Below are 20,681 nucleotides of genomic sequence, written 5' to 3'. Positions count from 1 at the left end.
TAAATGAAGAACTAAGTTTTGCAAAACACATGTTTCAGTTTAGAGGTAACTTAGTTATAAGCATGACTAGTCATCTCTCTATCTCTTCCCTGAATCTGCCTAAATCGTATCATACTTACTTCATACCTTGTGTTTTTAAAGTTCTATGGAAGAAAGACACTCTACTTTATGACCAGTAGGACAAACACAACATTCTCTCTCAAACGTATTGCTAACAGCACCAAACCAGTAACGGTGAATCACTAGCAATTATATTAGGCCTCAGGACAGTAAAATGATAACTATGAGTTCTTGAAGCTGCCCGAAATCACCCTCTGGTTCAGTAACTTAAAACCAGAGATTTTTTTTTTCCTTAATTTTTTAAACCACTAAATCTTTTTTAATTTAAATGCTTGATTGCAACTATGCACTATTTATTAATCACGACAAACATACCACTACCCAAATTATTTCAGAACAATAATGAAAGCATGATGGCTCTATTAACAAGAGGAAAATAGGATGGGAAGCCACTGACCGCATCTGCTTGACTCGTTTCTGCTGGGAGAACACTGGTACTGAATGGCACAAGCAACTCTAGTGTGAGAGGGAGACCAAGCACATGACTGGGAAGGTGACAGAGGATACTAAGGAAAAAAGAGCATCTCCTCTGTGGGAGCAGGAGGTAGAAGGATGGGCAGGATCCACCGAAATCTACTCTAAAAGGCTTCACAATACTCAAACAAAAACATGCTACCAGACTCCAGGTTTGGAGCCAGTTCATATATTAGCTCTACCACTTATAACTGAGATACCTTCAGCAAGTTACTTAGCCTTTCCAGCTCTTACAGCTGCAAAATTATAATAGTAGCCACTGTTTAGTGAACACCAACTTAATGCTAGACACTGGACACATGGTGTAGCCTTTAATTCTTACAGTTAATCTAAGGAGGGATTATTTTCCTCATTTTGCAAAAAATAATACCCCATGTTCTTCCTACATATGCATGAGTGCTCCCAGAGGGATAATACTACCTACCTGGCAGGGTTGTAAGTGGGAATTAGAAGGAAAGCACTTAGCATAGGAACTAGTACCTACCACATAGTAGGAGCTCAAGAAATCACTATTGTACAACTATCACTTGAATTAAGTGACTCAATTGAACAGCAGTAATCTCACAAACAAGTTTCCTCTCACAAAGTCAACAATAAAAATGGCTTTTAATTAGCAGTACCTCTGGAGAACCCAAGGCTCCAAATTTTAACTCCTTGAAATACCAGAATCTCACCCATTCTGTGTGAATATTAATAATACACACACAAGCAGTTTCTGTTTTAAAGATCAAAACATACAATCCAAGGAAATAGAATGATATGAAAGTGTTATCTGACTCATTCTGAACATCGAATATTAAATATTTTATTTTAGAAATTATAGATCTCACACCTCAAGGGAGCAGGTGCTAATGAACAAATACATCCCCAAAATAATTCCCAGGAGCATCTGTTGTCCTGAGGTCCTCAGCAAACCATTTCTCAGCCTTGACAACATACTGCCAAAATCTTAGTGAATTCTGCAAACAGTTTTCTGCTGAGAGGAAAAAAGAATCACTTTGATTCTCGAGGTAAGTGCTACCTCCCACCCTAGCCACAAAATAAGATCTTTTTGTTATTAACATATATATTAATAACAAAAATAAGTATAAAGAAATCTGAAATAACCTTTTATTTGAAGAAAACTTTTTTTAAAAGGCAAAATAACCTTTGCCTTTTATTCTAACAAGCTCAGGAAAATCTGTAAGAATGTTTTTTAAACCAATAATAAAAATCAAATTACTAAAGCCTTGATAATTGATACAGAGAAAGAGCAGAAACAACAGTATGAAAAAAGCCTCCCGAAAATTAAGAAAGTTAAGAAAGCCTCACTTTCAAAGTTTAAAGTGTTGCAGTTAAAGGCAACACTTCACAAAGACTAACCAGTTCCCTACATTCCTCCGTGCTCCCATACTTACCGGTCAGCAGCATACTCAACCTCCAGCAAAAGGCCTCCAGCAATCACAAAGACATTTGTGGGGCAAGTGATACAGGAATGGGGAGGGACAAGGGAAGAGCTAGAGTTGTGGGGAGGGAAGGGTACAGAGGGAGGAGACAACTGCAGCAAGGAACAATGGGAAACTGTGAATCTAAACCACAAAGGCTTCCCACTGAACAGGATAACAGGGAAAGGGCAATTCTTTCTACCACCTACCAGGAACTCAGCACTGACAATTCATGATAAAACTAAAAAGATGGAGCCCCCAATTAAATGCAAACAAAATAAACTTAAAAAAATGACCAAAAGTAACTTGAAAGGACACATCACAGACTTCACAGAGGATTAAGAAAAACAATTAGGAGGCAGTCTCCTCCAGGGGCATTCCTGATGACAAAGGTCAGTGAAGTAACAATAAGGTTTGCAGGCAGGGTGGCAGCTGGTTCCAAAAGGAGGGCCAGCAGTAAAAACAGTCCTTTGCATTACACTCAAAATGAGCACTAAACGACACTTTTGTAGTGCTTTAGAGAATAAACTAAAACAATATCATTGTCTGAATCCTTAATTCAGAATTCCAAGACTATCTGGACTTAAATCACTTTAATAAGCAAAATTCCTCTGAGGCTCTTACACTCAAAACTATTGTGTAAACTGAGCTATTGGGTTCAAGAATCAGTTTTAAAACGCATGGGATCTCAAATGTTCCCAACACCAAAGCAAGGACAGTGAAAGATCTCCACCCCTCTCTCAGAGAAGAGGCCAAGTTATATCACCAAAAACAAACAACAGGCAGGGTCCTGGCCCCAAACATGTGATCCTTCAGCCCAGGACTTACATTTGTAGGCAGGGCACAAAGGCCCCAGAAGACCAACACACCCTTCTATGTATTACTCCCAGTGATAAGAGTTTTATTGAGTTGTTTTATAAGCATACTGATGAAAAATTAGTTAGCAGAATTCTTGCCAAATATGAAAATCTGCTGTATTTCTACAGGTTGAGAGAAAATATGTGAGCTGATTTTTCAATTTAAAGTTTTAATTAAGATTTATTGGTAAAATTAAATAGATGCAGGCACTGCCCACAACTAATTAAGCTCTTGCATTTTAACAATATATTAAACTAAAGTAGTTCTTTGGCAACAAGAGAAGTACCAATTTTTTTTGAAAAAGGATAAAAAGATACTATTCCTTTTCTTCTGCTAACATTAACATTCTAGGTCTAGTAGGGGGAGAAGGTCGGGGGGATGGGGCCATTTCAAAGTGGAAATACAGGATTTCTACTGATCAGTGATAAATGCAAAGAAAGAATGTGCAAATATCAAGTTCAAGCTCTTCATGTCATTAAGTGATGGTTATACATTCATTGTGAACTAATCAAATAAAACTAGATTACTGGGGCAGAGTTACAGAGCTTCAACCCTGATTATAACGTGACTAGATAACACGGCTTATCCTATCTCAGGTAGGCAAGGTAGGTGATCTCCAGGGAAATCTCATCCCAATAGACTACAATCTCTTCTGAAGGCCCCCAGAAAATACTTCATGTAAAATTCTCCTCCTTGTGTAAGTTATTTATGGACATTTCTTATTTCCTTTCTAAGACTGCAGAGCAGATTCTGTTTCATGTAGAAAGAGAACACTATGTAAAGCATTAGACCTCGCCACCAAAATAAATTGAATAACTAAAGAGTTGTGCTAGGTGAGTGCCAAACTGTGTTTAGGAGAGTTTTTGTGGGCATGATTGGTAGGTCAAGACGAAGAGTGGTTAAGGATGAGAAGACTGAATGAAGAAAACAAGATGAAGTCAGTATAGCCAAGCTAACTTAAAATGGAGTATATATGGTCAACCTGATAAAACTGGTTCAGACCAAATGGGCCAAAACATGAAGAAAAGATTTTATTTAACTTCACCTAGCCCAAGGACTTAAACTTTTGAACTTTTCATTTGTGCATCAATTGGTGAAAAAAAAGTCTAAACCTATAGAAAAATTTTATGAGTTTGAGCCAAAAAATCTGAGCAGTTTTGGAGAAAATATAAGGAAGGTTACATGAAAACTTCTGGTAGTTAAGATTAATTAAAAAGGCAAGAGAAAGAAAAGTGGGGAAATTTCTAAAATGGAAAGATACATACTTGTCTTACATTGGTGGGTAAAAGTGGTTAACATTTAACATTTACAGTAAATAGAGATGGTATGAGAAAACAAGATAACAATCGGGAGTCCTGTTGCAGGTGGTTATGCCTCAGAGGGGTCTGGAAAAGACAGTTACTGACATTCCAAGAGTGTGTTTTCTGAGATGCACAAAAACAATGGGCAGGGCTCTCTTAAGGTAAAGATTAACCTTTTCTAAGAAAGCTATAGACCTGGGATGTGACTACCCACCATGACCTGCCCAATTAGGAATTTATGATCAGATCATCCTGTAAGGTTACTTTTAGTCACCAAGCTTGTCATATAGTCCCTTCTTCCTTCAGACATCAATGCCTTGAAATACATATAAATCCTATAGATAACCCTCTGAAGAATTTAGGGAAGAATGTTCACATGTCTAGGCCACCTAACATCTATTATCCAGACATCTGGATATCCAGACATCTGAAAGATTACCATCACAGGCCAATCCAGAGTCTAAAAATGCAAGACTGATTCTTCTCAAAAATGTATTTTTTCCTGTAAGAACTCTCAACTTTTCTTTTTTGTTTGGGATTTTTTTCCCCCCAGAACACTGGGTGTTACCTGGTAGTGTTTTCAATTTGCAAATCCTAAGACCCTTGAATAAAACTTTGTTATTCTTAATTTTAGCAAAGGTTCCTGATTCACTTATGTTCAGTCAACAGATCATATTTAAAGTCCAGAGAGCCTGAAATTGGACAACTAGTTACAATAGCGGTTTGTAACAACTCTGATTCAATAAAACTTGCCATAATCTTCAAGTACTTTGCAGGGAATGTTATACCACAACAGTCCACCTTTGACCATAATAGACAAATGCCAGTGAAAAAAATATAAATAATATTAGCAGGGAGAAACTATCTCTACGACTTTAATAAAGCAATCAAGAGAAATGGTAATGGGTAGGGCGGAGGGTATTAAAGAACACAGAAAGAAAAGTCTTACTTGGTCAGATCCCATGACCTTTCGTTATTGGTCTCTAATAGCAAGCAGGGTAGGATACAGCAGGATAGGATACAAATGTTCAATTTAATGAAAGAACATTTTGCTTAAAAGAAAAACAGAAAGAGATTCGCTAAGAAAAACCAAGGTGACTCCTTCCTGGTGTAACCGTAAAGCAAAATCATCATTGTTGGTTTTTATTTCTGAGATGCTAATAATAATGTTGAGTTGGCAGTAAAGGCAAGAGCTGAGTGGCTCCATAGTAGGAGCCAACTGGGAAATAAAATGCTCTTGATTCTAGCACTGTACAGGGTAGTGAGGAACTTTGGAGACTTTTAAATAAATTATGGAGGACTGAGGGGGGGAGGGGCAGGGAAGAGATTGCTTTATATTAAGTGGAAGCCCATGGAACAATAGCAATTTATCCCTGGGCTATATACTCACAGGAATGGGGGAGGGAGGACTTAATTCAGAGCTGTTAAACTGGAGTTTTAGAAAATGGGATTAAGATATGGACTTAATCTTAGTTAACAAGGAACCCAACAGAAAATATTCTAACCTTTGACTCTACATTGTAAGGAAGAATATACTGGAAAGTCACTGGAAAATAATAAAACTATATAGCTAATTTGTATCTAGCTTTTATTCTGAGATTTATTCTGTGTTGGTAAATAGTGCGTGTACCTTAAATAACTGGTCATTTCACTCAAGCACACATTACTGAGACGAGGTATATTTCAGAAAAGGAAGAGAGAAGCAAAAATAAAAATGATCCTAGGACACATTTTGAAAAAACTGGCTTTTAACCACAGACCTAAGCAGCAAAACCATCCAAGAAAACTTCTGTGTATTTCTCACACGAATGGACTCTGAAAAAAAGTTAAGGTAGTCAGGGGCCACTTATTTGGGTTTCTAATGTTATAATAGCATTATTATTTAAATTTAGGTACTCAATTACATATTGCATCATCCTAAAAATTATTTGAAATACTATTATCTCATTATGAACATTAGTCAATATATCTTACATCTCTAGAACAAGGGGTTAAAATTTCTTCAAATAGACTGAAAGCTCTTAGAGAACAATGAGAATGTGAAATATCTCTCAAGTGTACCATTGGATCATCTAAATGCTAGTCACACAGAAAGTGCTCAAAAACATGAATCTCTCATTCTCTTTTAAACCGTAAGCTTGTAAGTTTAAGGTATAATCAAGGAAAATACAGACATGCTTATGGAAATAAAAAGAAAGAAGAAGAAAATGAGAGCCAGTAAATATTATGTTAGTAGCCTATTCTTGTTCTAGACTTCAGAACAGGTAAATTCAGACAGATCCTGTCCAGGTCATCTCATCAGACCATATAAGGTTTTTCTTTTTCCTTCTTTCCTTCCTTCCTTCTTTCCTTCCCTCCTTCCTTCCTTCCTTCCTTCCTTCCTTCCTTCCTTCCTTCCTTCCTTCCTTCCCTCCCTCCCTCCCTCCCTCCCTCCTTCCTTCCTTCCTTCTCTTTCTTTTCTTTCTTTTTTTGCTTGATCTTATTTTTTTTTTTCAGTTTCAAGTATACAATACATTGTTTAGATATTTATATAGTTTATGACACAAAGTTTTAACTTATTACTTCCTTTTACTAGAAGAAGCCATTGAGGCTCAGTTATGCTGCTTCTATAATCTAACTGTCTCCTCTCTAATATTCTCAGACCATGCCTGACCCCTAATCCTGTATTTTTCTCATTTTTACCTGTTCTGTCTGTATAGCTGTTATCCTAAACCTCTTCGAACCCTTAGACCCCACATCCACTTCTAGTGCTCTTTCTACTAGTGCTTTCACTCCAAATCTATGAAGATTTGGGGCAGGCACATATGAGAAATAATGGGCAAGTCGTGACAGTGCCAAAATTCCAGAATGGCTACAAACTAAACTCAGGAATGAACTGAAGAGCAATTTGCTCCCAGTTCTGATAATACCTCTCTTCGTCACTGAAATAATTATGTGTGCTAAAATAGGAGATTCTAAAAGGCAAAAACTCTCTCCTTAAAAGGTTTTAAAAGAACCAAATTGAGTCTACAGTTGTGGAAGCGGTCAGCAGAGTGATTTATACTTTTGGCAATCTTGTTTCCTGAATCATTTTTGGGCTTTTCTAACTATAGTTAAAGCCTCTGAGATTTTCTACTACACTACAGCAAAATATAATCAATTCTGAAGAGTTACTAATAATGTACGTATTAAGATATACATGCTATATTATTCCCCATGTTCAACTGAACCTTTAAATCACAGTTGTGCCAGGGCAGAATGCCAAGAGAATGAAGGTGAATACATATGCAAAAATTTACTAAAAATGAATCAAACATCTAAATGAAAAAGCTAAAACGATAAAACTTTTAGAAGAAAATATAAGCATATATCTTCATGACCTAGGATTAGGTAAAGTCTTCTTAGATATGACACAAGCAGCAAAAGAAAAAATAACTTTGACTTCATCAAAATTAAAACTTTTATGTTTCAATGGACACTATCAAAAAAGTAATATGACATCCCAAAGAACAGGATAAAATATTTGGAAATTGTATCTCTAATAAGGGACTTGATCTAGACTATACCAAGATCTCTTATAACTAAATAATAAAAACAACCCAATTTTAAAATGGCTATTTATAAAATCCCAATTTAAAAAAGATCTGAACAGACATTTCTCCAAAGATAAACAAATGGATAATAAGCACATGAAAAGCTGCTCAACAACAGGGTATGGAAAGAGGTAGGAAGAGTGACTATACAGTAGAGAAATCTTACAACTACTGCCTCCACCAGATGATCAAGGTCAATATCAACAATGATAAATTATGTTGATAATATGGACCCTTGATATTAGGTGATGAGAAGGGAACTGTAAATGTGATCCTCAAAAGATTAAACATAGAGTTACCATACAATCCAGCAATTATACTCCTAAATATATACCCAAGGTATTAAAACATATGTTCACCCAAAAACTTATACACAAATATTCATAGCAACATTATTCGAAATAGCCAAAAAGTAGAAACTGAAATGTGTGCATCAACTGATGAATGGATAAATAAAATGTGGTTACTCATATAATGGACTATTACTTGGCTGTTATAAGAATGAAGTATAATACATTCTACAACATGTATGAACCTTGAAAACATTATGCTAAGTGAAAGAAGTTGGTCACAAATGACCACCTATTGTATGATTCAGATTAAATGAAATGTCCAGAATAGGCAAACTATAGAGAGAGAAAGTAGATTAGTAGTTACCTAGGGTTGAGAGGAGGTGTGAAGGAAATGGAAAGTGACTAGTAATAATATAGCACTTCTTTGGGAGGTGATAGAAATGTTCTAAAATTGATGGTGGTGACGGTTGTTTAATTCTGCAAATATATTAACAACCATTGAATTGTACATTTTAAATGGATAAATGGTATGTAAATTATATCTCAATAAAGCTGTTATAAAAAAAAATCAGGTTCCCTTCTTGCAAAACAAGGACACTCTTTATTTCATGACTGTGGTTTAAATTAAGTGCCCATAAACAACAGCAGCTGCCACCTGGTAAAACTAGGTGGCTTCGAATGCTTGGCAAACAACTTCTTTGTATATAAGATGTTGAATAGTTGTTTTTAAAAATACATAAGCAAAGAAAATCAGGCTATCAGTGCATTTTACTCTCTGACATTGTCATTTAATCATGACAGAGTGCAATTATTACCATTTCCCTAATCGAGAAGCCAACAGTAAAACCACTGATTGATTACACATACGTCCACAGCGGATGGAGACAGATAATTTACTTTGACAAAAATAAGGGTGAAAATGACACCAAAACAGCACAGCAGCAAATGTCAGAGTACATGTCTTCAGTTTGGGTGAAAAGACAGAACGGAGGAACAAGGCACGCTTTAGTGATATCTGCTGGGCACACCCTTTGCTAAACAATTACAAACATTCCTCCACATATCTGTAAAACTCCTCCCTGCTGCTTTTTATTTTCTCCTATAGTACTCACTCAGAAGCTGACTTAAAACCATCTGTTTGATAAACAATCACAGAAACGGGTACACAGAAAACAGAGAGTTAATGAATCTCTGGTGGGTAAAAAAGGGGGCAGAAAGAAAGGGAAAAAAATGAGTAGGTATTTACCTTCAATAAGAGACTTAAGCACCACTCCTGAGTTAGTGATCTAAACTGGGAACAGGAAAAAGGGGGACATGACATCTCAGTATTAATGGTTTGGGGAAAAAAATTGGCCCTTTGTGCCGATTTATTTTCTTTTCTTAAAGGAGCACAAAATTGTAATGTGCAGTTTACAGAACAACAACAAAAAAAGATGACTAATAAGGGTAGGAAAAAGTTCTATCTCGTTCACAACTAAAATTCAAAAGGTAAATACATATCATTTTTCGTATCTCAGATTGCCAAATAGTTAAAAGCCGGATAAAACCAGTGTAAGGTAAAGGTGTGGAGAGGGGTAAATTCTCATTCATTCTTGATAGGAATAAAATTAATTGGCAGTATTTCTCAACTTTAAATGCTTATACCCTTTGTTTCAACAATTCAATTTCTAGAAATTTACCCTGCAGTTTGCAAAGATAAATGTAAAAGGGCATTCCTAGCTACACTGTTTATAATAAATAAAAACTAAATGTCTGTCAATAGGTGACTGGTTAAATTATGGTAAATCTCATTTGATAATATTAACAGATGAAACAATATGTATGGAACTTACTTCAAAATAATCATAAGTTGACTAGGGTGGAGTAGAGAGGAGTACAGATTAAACACAATGACCATGTATTTAATAATTCATGAAACTAGTGATGGATACATGTGGATTCATTATATTTTTCTTCTTACTTTCATATAGATTTGAAGTTTTCCATAATAAAAAAAAAATGTATGAAATAACCACCCTGAAGGGGTAGTAGATAAAGGTACCAACCTAAGTAACTCTGGAAATGAATGGAGTCTGTAAGACTAAAGGCACAGGAACTGAACATTAGAACTGTACTCTAGCTAATAAAGCTGTTTCCCATAGGTATACAGATTAACAATTCTGAAATCACTATACATGTAATAGGAATTTAACGATTAAGTAAGTGAATGGCAGAAGATGAAAGGTTTCTCACAAATGAAATGGGAAGTTACAGATAAGCAGGGAGAAAGGCTAAAATGATCCAAGTGTTAACGAATTAAGAGTTGGAATATGAATTTGTGCTTAGCTTAATGAAAATACAGATGTTACATTGGGAAATATTTACAGGTATGTATATATGTAAATATACACATACATATTTACTTGTTCTGTCAGTTGAGAATTCTTAGAATCAATGACACCCCAGTTGGAATGAGTACACCTAGAGATGAGATCTTAGTCTCTAATACCATTCTCCAATAAAAGGAACCAAGTTTCTTTGGAAAAAGAGCTGATTCCAAGACCGGGACAGGAAATACACAAGATATATGGAGAATCTTCTAATGTCAGAAAGTAAAGAAATGCTAAAAACAAAACAAAAATCCTAAAACAATAAGTGTATGTCAAAGAACACAGAAGACAACAAAAGGAGCTCCCAATGACCAAATATGAAACAATCTGAGAGAGGGAAAAAAAGGAATATTAGATTATAACTCAAAGTATAAATATCTGAGTCCACACTGATATAAATAAATTATTAAATAAATAAATAAATAAATAAATAGGGAAGGAAAACAAATCTCCATTGAAGAAAATTCTGAATAATTTATACAGATACTCCACCTGCAGGGATAGGGAGCATAAATTCCATAGACTTGCCTCCAAACACTACTTACAGTACGGAAGAGGAGTAGGGGAAAAGTAATTTTGCAGGACAACCTCACCCTGGTGATCAAGGTCATTATCAACAATAATAAACTATGTCGATAATATTTACCCTTGATAAATGAGAATGACACTGTATCTCTGTGATTTTCCACCTAAAAACTCATAATCTCAGTCTAATCATGAGAAAAACATCAAATAAATTCCAATAGGGGAGCATCCTATAAAATACCTGACCAATTACTCCTCAAAACTGTAAAGGTCATCATAAATAAGGAAAGTCTGAGAAATTGTCATAGCCACGAGAAATCTTGGAAGACATGATGAGTAAATGAAATGTGGTATCCTGGATGGGATCCTGGAACAAAGAAAGAATACTAAGTAAAAGCTAAGAAAACCTGAAACTGTTCTAAAAAAACGAAACCTGCTTTAAAGTTTATGAAAAAAGATAGGAACTTAATAAAAGTCAGTAGTGTATTTTTTTTAAATCACATACAAATAGAAAAATTACATAACAAAGGAAAAATCAACGACATACAAATAACTTCTAGTGCATCTACCACTTTAAAAAGAACATATGCCAGTGAAATACTGTTTCATAGGAACTAGCCCAGAAAATAATAAAAATATTCAGAATTTTTAAAAAATCTTAACACAAAGGAAATGGTTTAGGAAACATTATTACATTTTTATTGATAATCACTATTTCCTATGTACAGGGCAAACGAGAGGTCATTAGAACTTACCTGTAGAATCAGAAGAAGAAACCATGAAGATCCCAAGGTTCAGAGAGAATAAGCATAACTAATAATGCTTACATGATTATATAATAATATAGTCTCTACAAACTGTAAGTAGAAATTTGGTATATTTTGTATTAGAAAAGACTGTTATTTAAAGAATTGTTGAATTATTTTAAAAAGCAAAACTTTTTATTTCTTTTATAAATTTGATATCTACATAAAAAGTATAAAAATATTTAAAGGGCAAATAAGGATGAATGGAGCAAGAAGGAATGAAGTGAGACTATTGGTTCTCATTGATCTTAAAATACTCTGATCAGAGAATTCTACACTGACTTTCCAATCTACTCATGAGGTATATCTTAAATATTTTAATTAATTAAATACTTAGAGCATCTACTGTAAGACATATATAATGCTGATATTAGAGATGCAAAATCAGGGGACCTACAAAGTGTTCACTGTCTAATGAAGGTGAAAGTAAAGCTACAACAGAGATATGAATAAAGTCCCTTGGAAAGTGGAAAGACTTTCCACAGGATGTAATATCTAACCTGGGTTTTAACACTGTTGTATAATAAGAATTTGACACATCTTTGTCACTGGTTCCTAGGAGGAAAGTTTCTGAACTTTGGAATTTCCCTAGTAATATTAGTGTCTTTGTTATGCATGGTGGGCCCTTCTAGCCACACCAAATTTGTGCTAACTGGGAAACTCATAACTGGGCCCCTGGATAGTTTCAAGAAGGAGCCAGACCAGTCTAGGGAGACCAACCATGTGATTAGAGTGTTGGGCCTTTAAGGCACACGATATCAGCCTCCCCTGATCAATCATGACTACCTAATGAATCCACAATAAAAACTCTAAACACTGAGTCAGAGCACTTCCCTGGTTTGTATTAGACATTGATGTGCTGGGAGGGTGACACATCCTGAAGACACAGAAGCTTTACTTTTGAGACCCTCCCAGACCTTGCCCTATGCATTCCTCCCTTTTGCTGGTTCAGATTTGTAAACTTTTGCTATAATAAAACTATAATTTTAAGTAGAGTACTTTCTTGATTCTGTGAATTGTTTTAGCAAATTACCAAACTCAAGGGCTAGTTGGTCAGAAATGCAGGTGGCCCCTGGACTCCGGAACTTGTGGTTGGTATCTGAAGTGCAGGGAGCCTTGTAGGGAACTATGCCCTTAACTTGTGAGATTTGAGCTAACTCTGGTTAGTTAATGTCAGAGTTACATTACAAATACCCTAGAGGAATTAGTTTAAAATAAGGGTTTAAGTTATTTATCACAAAGTACATCACATATTATACAATGGAAAATGAATTAACCATGAAAAAAAATTATGTTCCAGATGAATATTTATGGACATGGAGATACAATCCCTAAACTTTTTACCTTAGCTTCCTCTGAGGTCCAGACTTGTATGTTCAACTTCCTACTGCAAATTTTGACTTGGTTGTCTATTAGGTATCTCAAATCTAACATATCTAAAAGAAAAAAAATCTTGATTGTCACCATACATACCCCAATCAGCTCCTCCACACTCTTCTCTGTCTTAGTAAATAGCACTATCAATTGCTTGCTCAGGCCAAAAACTGGAGTCATGCTTGACTCATTTCTTTCCCTAACACTTTACCAGTCCATCAGCAATCTCCCTTCTTACCAACTCCACTGCTACCCTCCTAGAGAAAGCCAGCTAGATCTATTACCTAGATCAGGATCTCCAACTCTTAGCCTTGGACTGGTGGACTGGTACCTGTCTGGGGCCTGTTAGGACAGGCTGCACAGCAGGAAGTGGGAAGCAGTGGAGCAAATGAAGCTTCAATTTTGTTTGCAGCCATTCCCCAGCACTAGCATCAGTGCCTCAGCTCCACCTCATATCATCAGGCATTAGATTCTCATAGGAGCACTGGTCCTTGGTACCAAAATGTTGGGGACTGCTGACCTAGATTACTACAATAGCCTTCTCCTTGCTTCCATCACAATCTCTTCTTCACACAACAACCAGAATAATCTTTAAAAAATAAAAATCAATGTCATTATTCCACATAAAACACTCCAATGTCTGCCCATTATATTCTGAATAAAACCTAGATTCCTAATCTTGTATCCCTTGTTATATAGCCCCTATTTCTCTCAACACTTTCATCTTTAGGGCTCTCTACCCATCATTTTTCAAAGATGCCAAGATAGTTTTCATCTCAAAGCTTTTCCACTTTTTCAATCCCTCTCCATTGAATGCCTATTCCCAGCTCTTTGCACGGTCTGCTCCTTCACTTCATTTAGCTCTCTATTTAAATGACTTTCCTGAATACCTCACCTAAAATTACTACCTGCCACCCTATCTATCTCCTTACTGGCTTTATTTTTTTTTCTTGTATATATCACTCTCAGACATTACTTATTATCTACCTTTCTCATTAGAACATAAGCAGGTGTTTGCTACTGTATCTCCAGAGTACAGTACACTATGTGAATATATAGTGGGCATGCATAAATACTTGTTGAATGAATGATTGGGATGTTAGGTAAACAGAGCAGATTATAACAGTATTTTTTAAATTATGTCATTTTTACGAAATTAAACAAAATGAAAAATAAAAGCCAATACACATACACACAGTGGATTCCATATATGCAAATTTGTCTACTAACTAAAATTTATTTCTAACCACAAAATCAATATTTGCAGCACATTTTTGTGGTCATTCATAAACATGTGAATGCACAGAATGGTGAAAAATTGTAGTTGCCTGATGTGCACATTCCCAACTGAAATCAAAGTAGACAATGTTCTGCCTTCTTGCTTTAGCTCTCATACTATAAACAAGTGTTCTTTTGGTGGTTTACTTAGGGCTATATTATTTACATTTTTGTACTTTCAGTTGGTAATTTCACTATCTAAAATTACTCCTAAGTGTAGCGCTGAAGTGCTACCTAGTGTTTCTAAGTTCAAGAGGGCTATGATGTGCCTTCAGGAGAAAATCCATGTGTTAGGTAAGGTTCGTTCAGGCATAAGTTAAACTCCAATTAGCCATGAGTTCTATGTTAATGAGTTAATAATATATATTAAAGTGTCTTTAAACAAAAACACACAATAAAATGAGGTTATATGTTGATTAGTTAACAAAAATATAAGCAAATACTCACAGGAACCAAATCCTATATTTCCCCTAGGAGCAATGATTCAGTATTCATTAATTCAAGGTTCACAGCAACATTATACAATATACTACCACAAATGAGTGTGTGTAGGGGGATGTCTATCAAATTAAAAGGTCAGAAATTATATACCGTTATACCATAGTGTTAATATAGTTAATGTTAATCTAACCTTTGGGGGGATCATAGGTTTTTTTCTCTTACTTGTATTTTTTTTTTTATGATGAAAATATTTCTTAAAATAAGAATTGTATTAATAAGCATTCTCTGGCCAAAGAAATATAAAATAAAAACAGGATATGAACAGTGATTTTTCAGTAATTCGAAGTATAAACCTATAGTTCTCCTCTTAACTTCTTAACCTTGATATTCTCAACGAAACTTCATATGTGCAAATATAATGTATTTGTTGTAGGTTTCTCCCTGATAAGTGACAGATTATTCAAATACTAAACTCATTCATTTATAATTATAGATTCTTAGAGTAGAAAAAATCTTTAGAGAGCATACAGTGAAGTTTCTAACTTAATGCAAAAACCCTTTCTATAATCTTTTTTTTTACAAATTGTCACCAAGCCTCTGATAGAATATGTTCAAGGACAGAGAGCATGTTATCCTGTAAGACAATACAGTTTAATTTCCACTCACTGTTCTTAGTTTAATCTCTGGTCCAAAACAGAGCATCTCTTCAGTTTCCTCTTTATGTAAACCTTTCAAGTATGAAGAACAAAACTCATGAGTTCTCTTATGCACCTTTTTTTCAGGATGTTCTAGTACACTTATATTCTAGTACACTTATAACTCATTGTGGTACACAACTTTATTCATGCCCTTGTTTAATTCCCATTCTTTGAGTATGGGTTGGACTTGGTGACTTGCTTCTAATGAACAGAATATAGCAAAGATGATGAGACATCATTTCCAAGACTAGGTTACAGACTCGAGCTTCCATCTTCTTGACTGTCATGGAAGCCAGTTGCCATATTGTAAACTGCTCTATGGAGAATCTTACAAGGCAAGGAAATGAAGAAGGCCTCCAACCAATAAGCCAGCAGGAAAGCAAGGCCCTGAGTCAATCAACTCATGAGGAACTAAATCTTCCCAATGACCACATGAGAGAACTGGGAAGCAAATGCTCATCCAGTTGAGTCTTCAGATGAAACCAAAGCTCCAGCTAAAATTTGATTGCAGCCTATGAGAGAGACACCTTGATTCCTGACCCACAGACACCACAAGATAAAAATATTGGTGCTTTAAGCCACTAAATTTTGGGATAACTAGTACACCTAGCAATTCATTTCTCATTATAGTCTAAAAAAAGCCTCACACATTAAATGTAGAAATTAATATTCACACGTACTAGAGAAAAACAAAACAATTTAAACACTCATTAAAGGAGAATATATAAATACAATGTGATACAGTCTTTAGATTTAACGCTACACATCATTTAAAAATGGATGAACTAGATCTATTTATTTCAATTTATATCTCAACATAATATGAAAATAAACTAGAATTACCCCTATAAATATTACATTTATATAAAAATTACAAAACATATAAAGCACTTCTGTATGTTACTTGTGGATATACTTTATATAAAATTGTAAGAAATGGATTGCACGTGTTTAAATATGTAGATTAAACACACACACTTATCTCTACTGATTCCTAAATTCGATTTCTACTGAAAGTGAGAGTATAAAATATAATAATACAAAAGATAAAATACCAAAGATAAAACTACACAAAGGTAAAGAAACTGGAAAAGAAAATGACTGCAGGGGTAGAATTTATACAAAATTTTGGAAGTTGGAAAACAGATAAATGTGTGATAATTGATTAAGCATACCAGAGAAAGAACTGAGGGGTAAATGTTGGCAACCAGAAGCATGCATACTCCCATTACAGAACCCAGGAAATATTCAGGAATTGGAACCTTTTGCAGGTGGGACCGTGGGGTAGGACTTAAAAATGGAACAGTATTTTTAAAATGTGCTCAAGAAGCAGTTTGATGCTTCATATTCTTTCAATCCAATGCAGGTAGGCAAATTCCATTCCCCTACAGCTAAAGACTATATGTAGCTTACTTTCTGAAGAGTGTGGCCCAGAGAGGGTGCAACTCTGGGATACCAGGCACAGCTAAACTAGGTGAGATACCTTATTAAAAATAGGGAAATTTTTATTTTAGCAAAAACTTAAAAGTTGAAAAAGCAAGGAAGAGATATTAAATGAAAGTCTATATACTAAGTGGGGAGATTCATAGATCTTTTTCTCTCTCTCAGTACCAAAACACTGGTAATCAAAATCAATACTGCCAAAAAAGACTGGAGGATTTCTATCTGGGAAAATTAACCAGTCCAAAAGAACACCTATAGATAGAAACGGACAACTGATGGTACCTCACACAAGGCGGGGGGGAGGGCGGGAAGCTTGAAACAAATAGACAATTCAGGTAATACAAAAAAAAACTTAAAAATCTAAAATGTATTTCTCAGATAGGTAAGATTTTGCTTCTATTAAACAAGAAATACAAAACTCAATAAAAGGTTTGAAAAACAAATTTAAGGAAATTTCCTAAAAGTAAAATAAAAAGACAGAGAAAATGCAGAGAAAAGACAATAGATTAAAAAAAAAAAATCAGAAAAAGAGGCAAGTATTCAAGAAAAAATAGACAATATCCCAGACTTAAAGATCAGAAGTTTTCAATTTTAAAGGAACCACAAAGTTCACTGAATAATAAACTTAAAAATCCACATTAAGGTATAAATAATACTAAATTACAGAATACTAGGGATAAAGACAAAATTCTGTAAGTTTCTAAAGAGCGAGAAAAAAAGAGGTAACTATACAAAGGAATGGAATTCAGAATGGTATCAGGTCACACAACAATGTAAATATAATACCACAGAATCATACACTTAAAAATGGTTAAAATGGTAAATTTTATGTCATGTATATTTAACCAGAAAAAGAAAAAAGAGTGCTGGATCACTATAGTAAGATCCCTTGATAAGAATCAGTCCATAAAAAAAAAAAAAATTTTCTGTAGAAATCTGAAGTAAATATATGCATTGTAAATGCCACTCTGTCTCTTTTTTACCAAGAATTTAATATTTTTATTTGTTAAACTACCACTTACTCTTATAAAAATAAAATAAAAAGAATCACATCAGACTTTTCATTAGCAACACAGGAAGCAAGAAAATAGCAATGCCTATAAAATGATGAGAAAATTATTTCCAGCATAAAATTCTATTCCCAAATATAGTATTATTTAATTGAGGATAAAATAAAAACATTTTCATATATACAAGATTTCAAAAATTTTAACTCCTATAAATGTTAACTCTCAGAAAGCTTCTAGAGGATGTGCTTCAGCAAAATGAGAGTAAACCAAGAAAGATGACAGGAAACAATTCCCAGGATAACAGTGAAAGGAAATTCCAGGATGACAGCTGTAGAGCAGGCCTAGCTAATAACCAAGCAGAATGTAGAAGAATATATAAGGAAGATCTCTAAAGAAAAAAAAAAAGATCGACACATTATTTACTGTATTTGAATGAATGGAGTTGAGTTAATTCTATGGTCCTAAAGTCTGAGAATGATTGAGTGATCAGAACTTTAAAAACTGAGCAAATAAAAAAGTAAGGCAATTATTATGCCTAAGGAAAATAAAAAGTTGTATAAGAATTATGGTTATTGTATATTATGTAGCTCAGGTTCAATATTTGTATAATATAAACAATAAATGATTCAACCCCCATCCTCAAATTACATAACTACATTGAGAATATAAGGACTTATTTCACAGCATCTTCAGAATGAAGCTGAACATTTCTTTTCCAGTAACTGGCTGCCAGAAACTCATTGAAGTAGACAATGAACGCAAACTTTGTGCCTTTTATGACAAGCATATGGCCACAGAAGTTCCTGTGGACACTCTGGGTGAAGGATGAAGGGTTCCATGGTTTGAATCACTGTTGAGAAAGACAAAAAAGGTTTCCCCATGAAGTGAGGTGTCTTACCCCATGGGCATGTCTGCCTGTTACTGAGTAAAGGGCATTCTGTTATAGACCGAAGAGGACTGGAGGAAGAAAGTGCAAATCTGTTGAGGTTGCATTGTGAATGCCAATCTGAATGCTCTCGACTTGGTCATCATATTAAAAAAAGGGGAGAAAGATAGTCCTGGTTTCACTGATACTACTGTATCTAGAGCCCAAAAGAGCTAGCAGAATCCGCAAACTTTTCACTCTAACGATGCTGTCTGCCAATATACTGTGGGAAAGGCCCTAAACAAAGAAGGTAAGAAACCTAGGACCAAAGCACTCAATATTCAGCATATTAATCCACAAGTCCTGCAATATAAATGTATTACTCTGAAGAAACAGAGTACTAAGAAATACAAGGAAGAGCCGCAGAATATGCTAAACTTTTGGCCAAGAAAATGAAGGAGGCCAAAGAAAATCGCCAGGATTGCCAAGAGATGCAGTCTATCTTCCCTGAGAGCTTCTAAGTTTGAGTCCAGTCAAAAATGAGATTTTCGGGGTCAGGCCTGGTTAGTACTTAAATGGTAGACCACCTAGGAATACCAGGTGCTGTAGGTGTTTAAAAAAAAAAAAGATTTTCTAAGATTAACAAATAAATAAGATCAGACATAAAAGAGAGAGAGAAAGAAAGACTAAAAGGGAGAAGATGCATATGCATTAAAAAGCCAAAACCATATTATATGGCACTTTACATATGTCTGATATTTTTTTAAAAGTGATATAATTATGCTATTAGAAATATTTCAGGCAGATAAATGTGGTTGTCTCAGGGGTGGTATAACTGCTATTTTTCCTTCTAAATGTACAACACTATTTGAATTTTTAAAATTATCCACATGCATTACTTTGATAAAAATAAGAGTTCCTTTTAAGGAGGGAAAAGGAAAGAGCTTTGGCTTTATCTGCAATGTTTTATTTCAAAGAGAGAGGGGAAGAAAAACAGATGTTAATGGTGGTTAATTCTGAGTGGTGGGAATATGGGTATTTTCATTATTTTTGCAGCTTTAAAATTTCTTAACACTTTCTCCCCCAAAACCCAACAGTTTCCTATATAAATGGTTTTCAGACCATTTGTGGTTCTGTCTGTTTTAACTGAAATGCTCTCAATTTTGTCAGCATCCATTTAAATAAACCAATATGCAGAATATGTTTCAAACCTAATACAAAAATATATTGGAACCAATACTTTTGTGACCTGGATAAACTCCTGGTAATATAGCTGAAGGCACTGTTAAGCAGCCTCACTGCACGGGCAATTCCTGCTACATTTATGATTAACTAAAATTCCCAGATTATTTTTCACATGAACTGCTTGCTGCCCAACCAGCTCTTCCTTATCATTTGAGGTTTTGAATTTAAACAAAGGGCGTATCCCCATAAATCTAATTTCAGTTGGACCAATAATTTCATCCTATGGATAAAATTTTTAAGGCTTTATTCATCATCTGTCATATTAACTACTGCTGCAACTTTGCAATACTTACATATCTAATTAACATTTTTTAAATGTTTACTCTATACAAGGTCCGAAGATAATCCAAAAGAGACTTTCCTAGTGAAATCAAGAGTCTAAATGGGTCTAACTACTCAGTCTTCTAAAAATTCACTTAAACAACCAAAACAAATTTTACTACAAATCAGTCAAAAATGTATCACAAAAGAATGTGAAACTGCAGGATTATATCTGTAACTTGAACAATCCCCTAATCTGCCAACCTCATAATTCTAAATAGAAGTACAGAATTCAAGAATAGAAACAGAAGTAGCTTTTACAAG

The 20,681-nt window shown here is 34.8% G+C and overlaps 1 protein-coding gene across 8 annotated transcripts in view; it reads right to left on the bottom strand.

Moving 5' to 3' along the window:
* Positions 1–20,681, bottom strand: part of USP54 (ubiquitin specific peptidase 54) — a 106,888-nt gene that overhangs the window by 69,515 nt on the left and 16,692 nt on the right. The window contains exon 1 of one of the 8 annotated variants that reach the window (XM_016120938.2): positions 1,992–3,153. The exons of the other annotated variants lie outside the window; for them this stretch is intronic. The gene's annotated coding sequence lies outside the window, so the exon portion shown is untranslated. Of the gene's footprint in view, positions 1–1,991; positions 3,154–20,681 lie in introns of those variants that run through there. 8 annotated transcript variants of the gene reach the window in all.

The sequence above is a fragment of the Rousettus aegyptiacus genome, unplaced genomic scaffold, assembly GCF_014176215.1.
Source record: "Rousettus aegyptiacus isolate mRouAeg1 unplaced genomic scaffold, mRouAeg1.p scaffold_m13_p_6, whole genome shotgun sequence".
In the NCBI taxonomy this organism is placed as follows: domain Eukaryota; kingdom Metazoa; phylum Chordata; class Mammalia; order Chiroptera; family Pteropodidae; genus Rousettus; species Rousettus aegyptiacus.
Note: the sequence above shows the minus strand (reverse complement) of the source record. Positions and strands in the feature narration are given on the sequence as shown.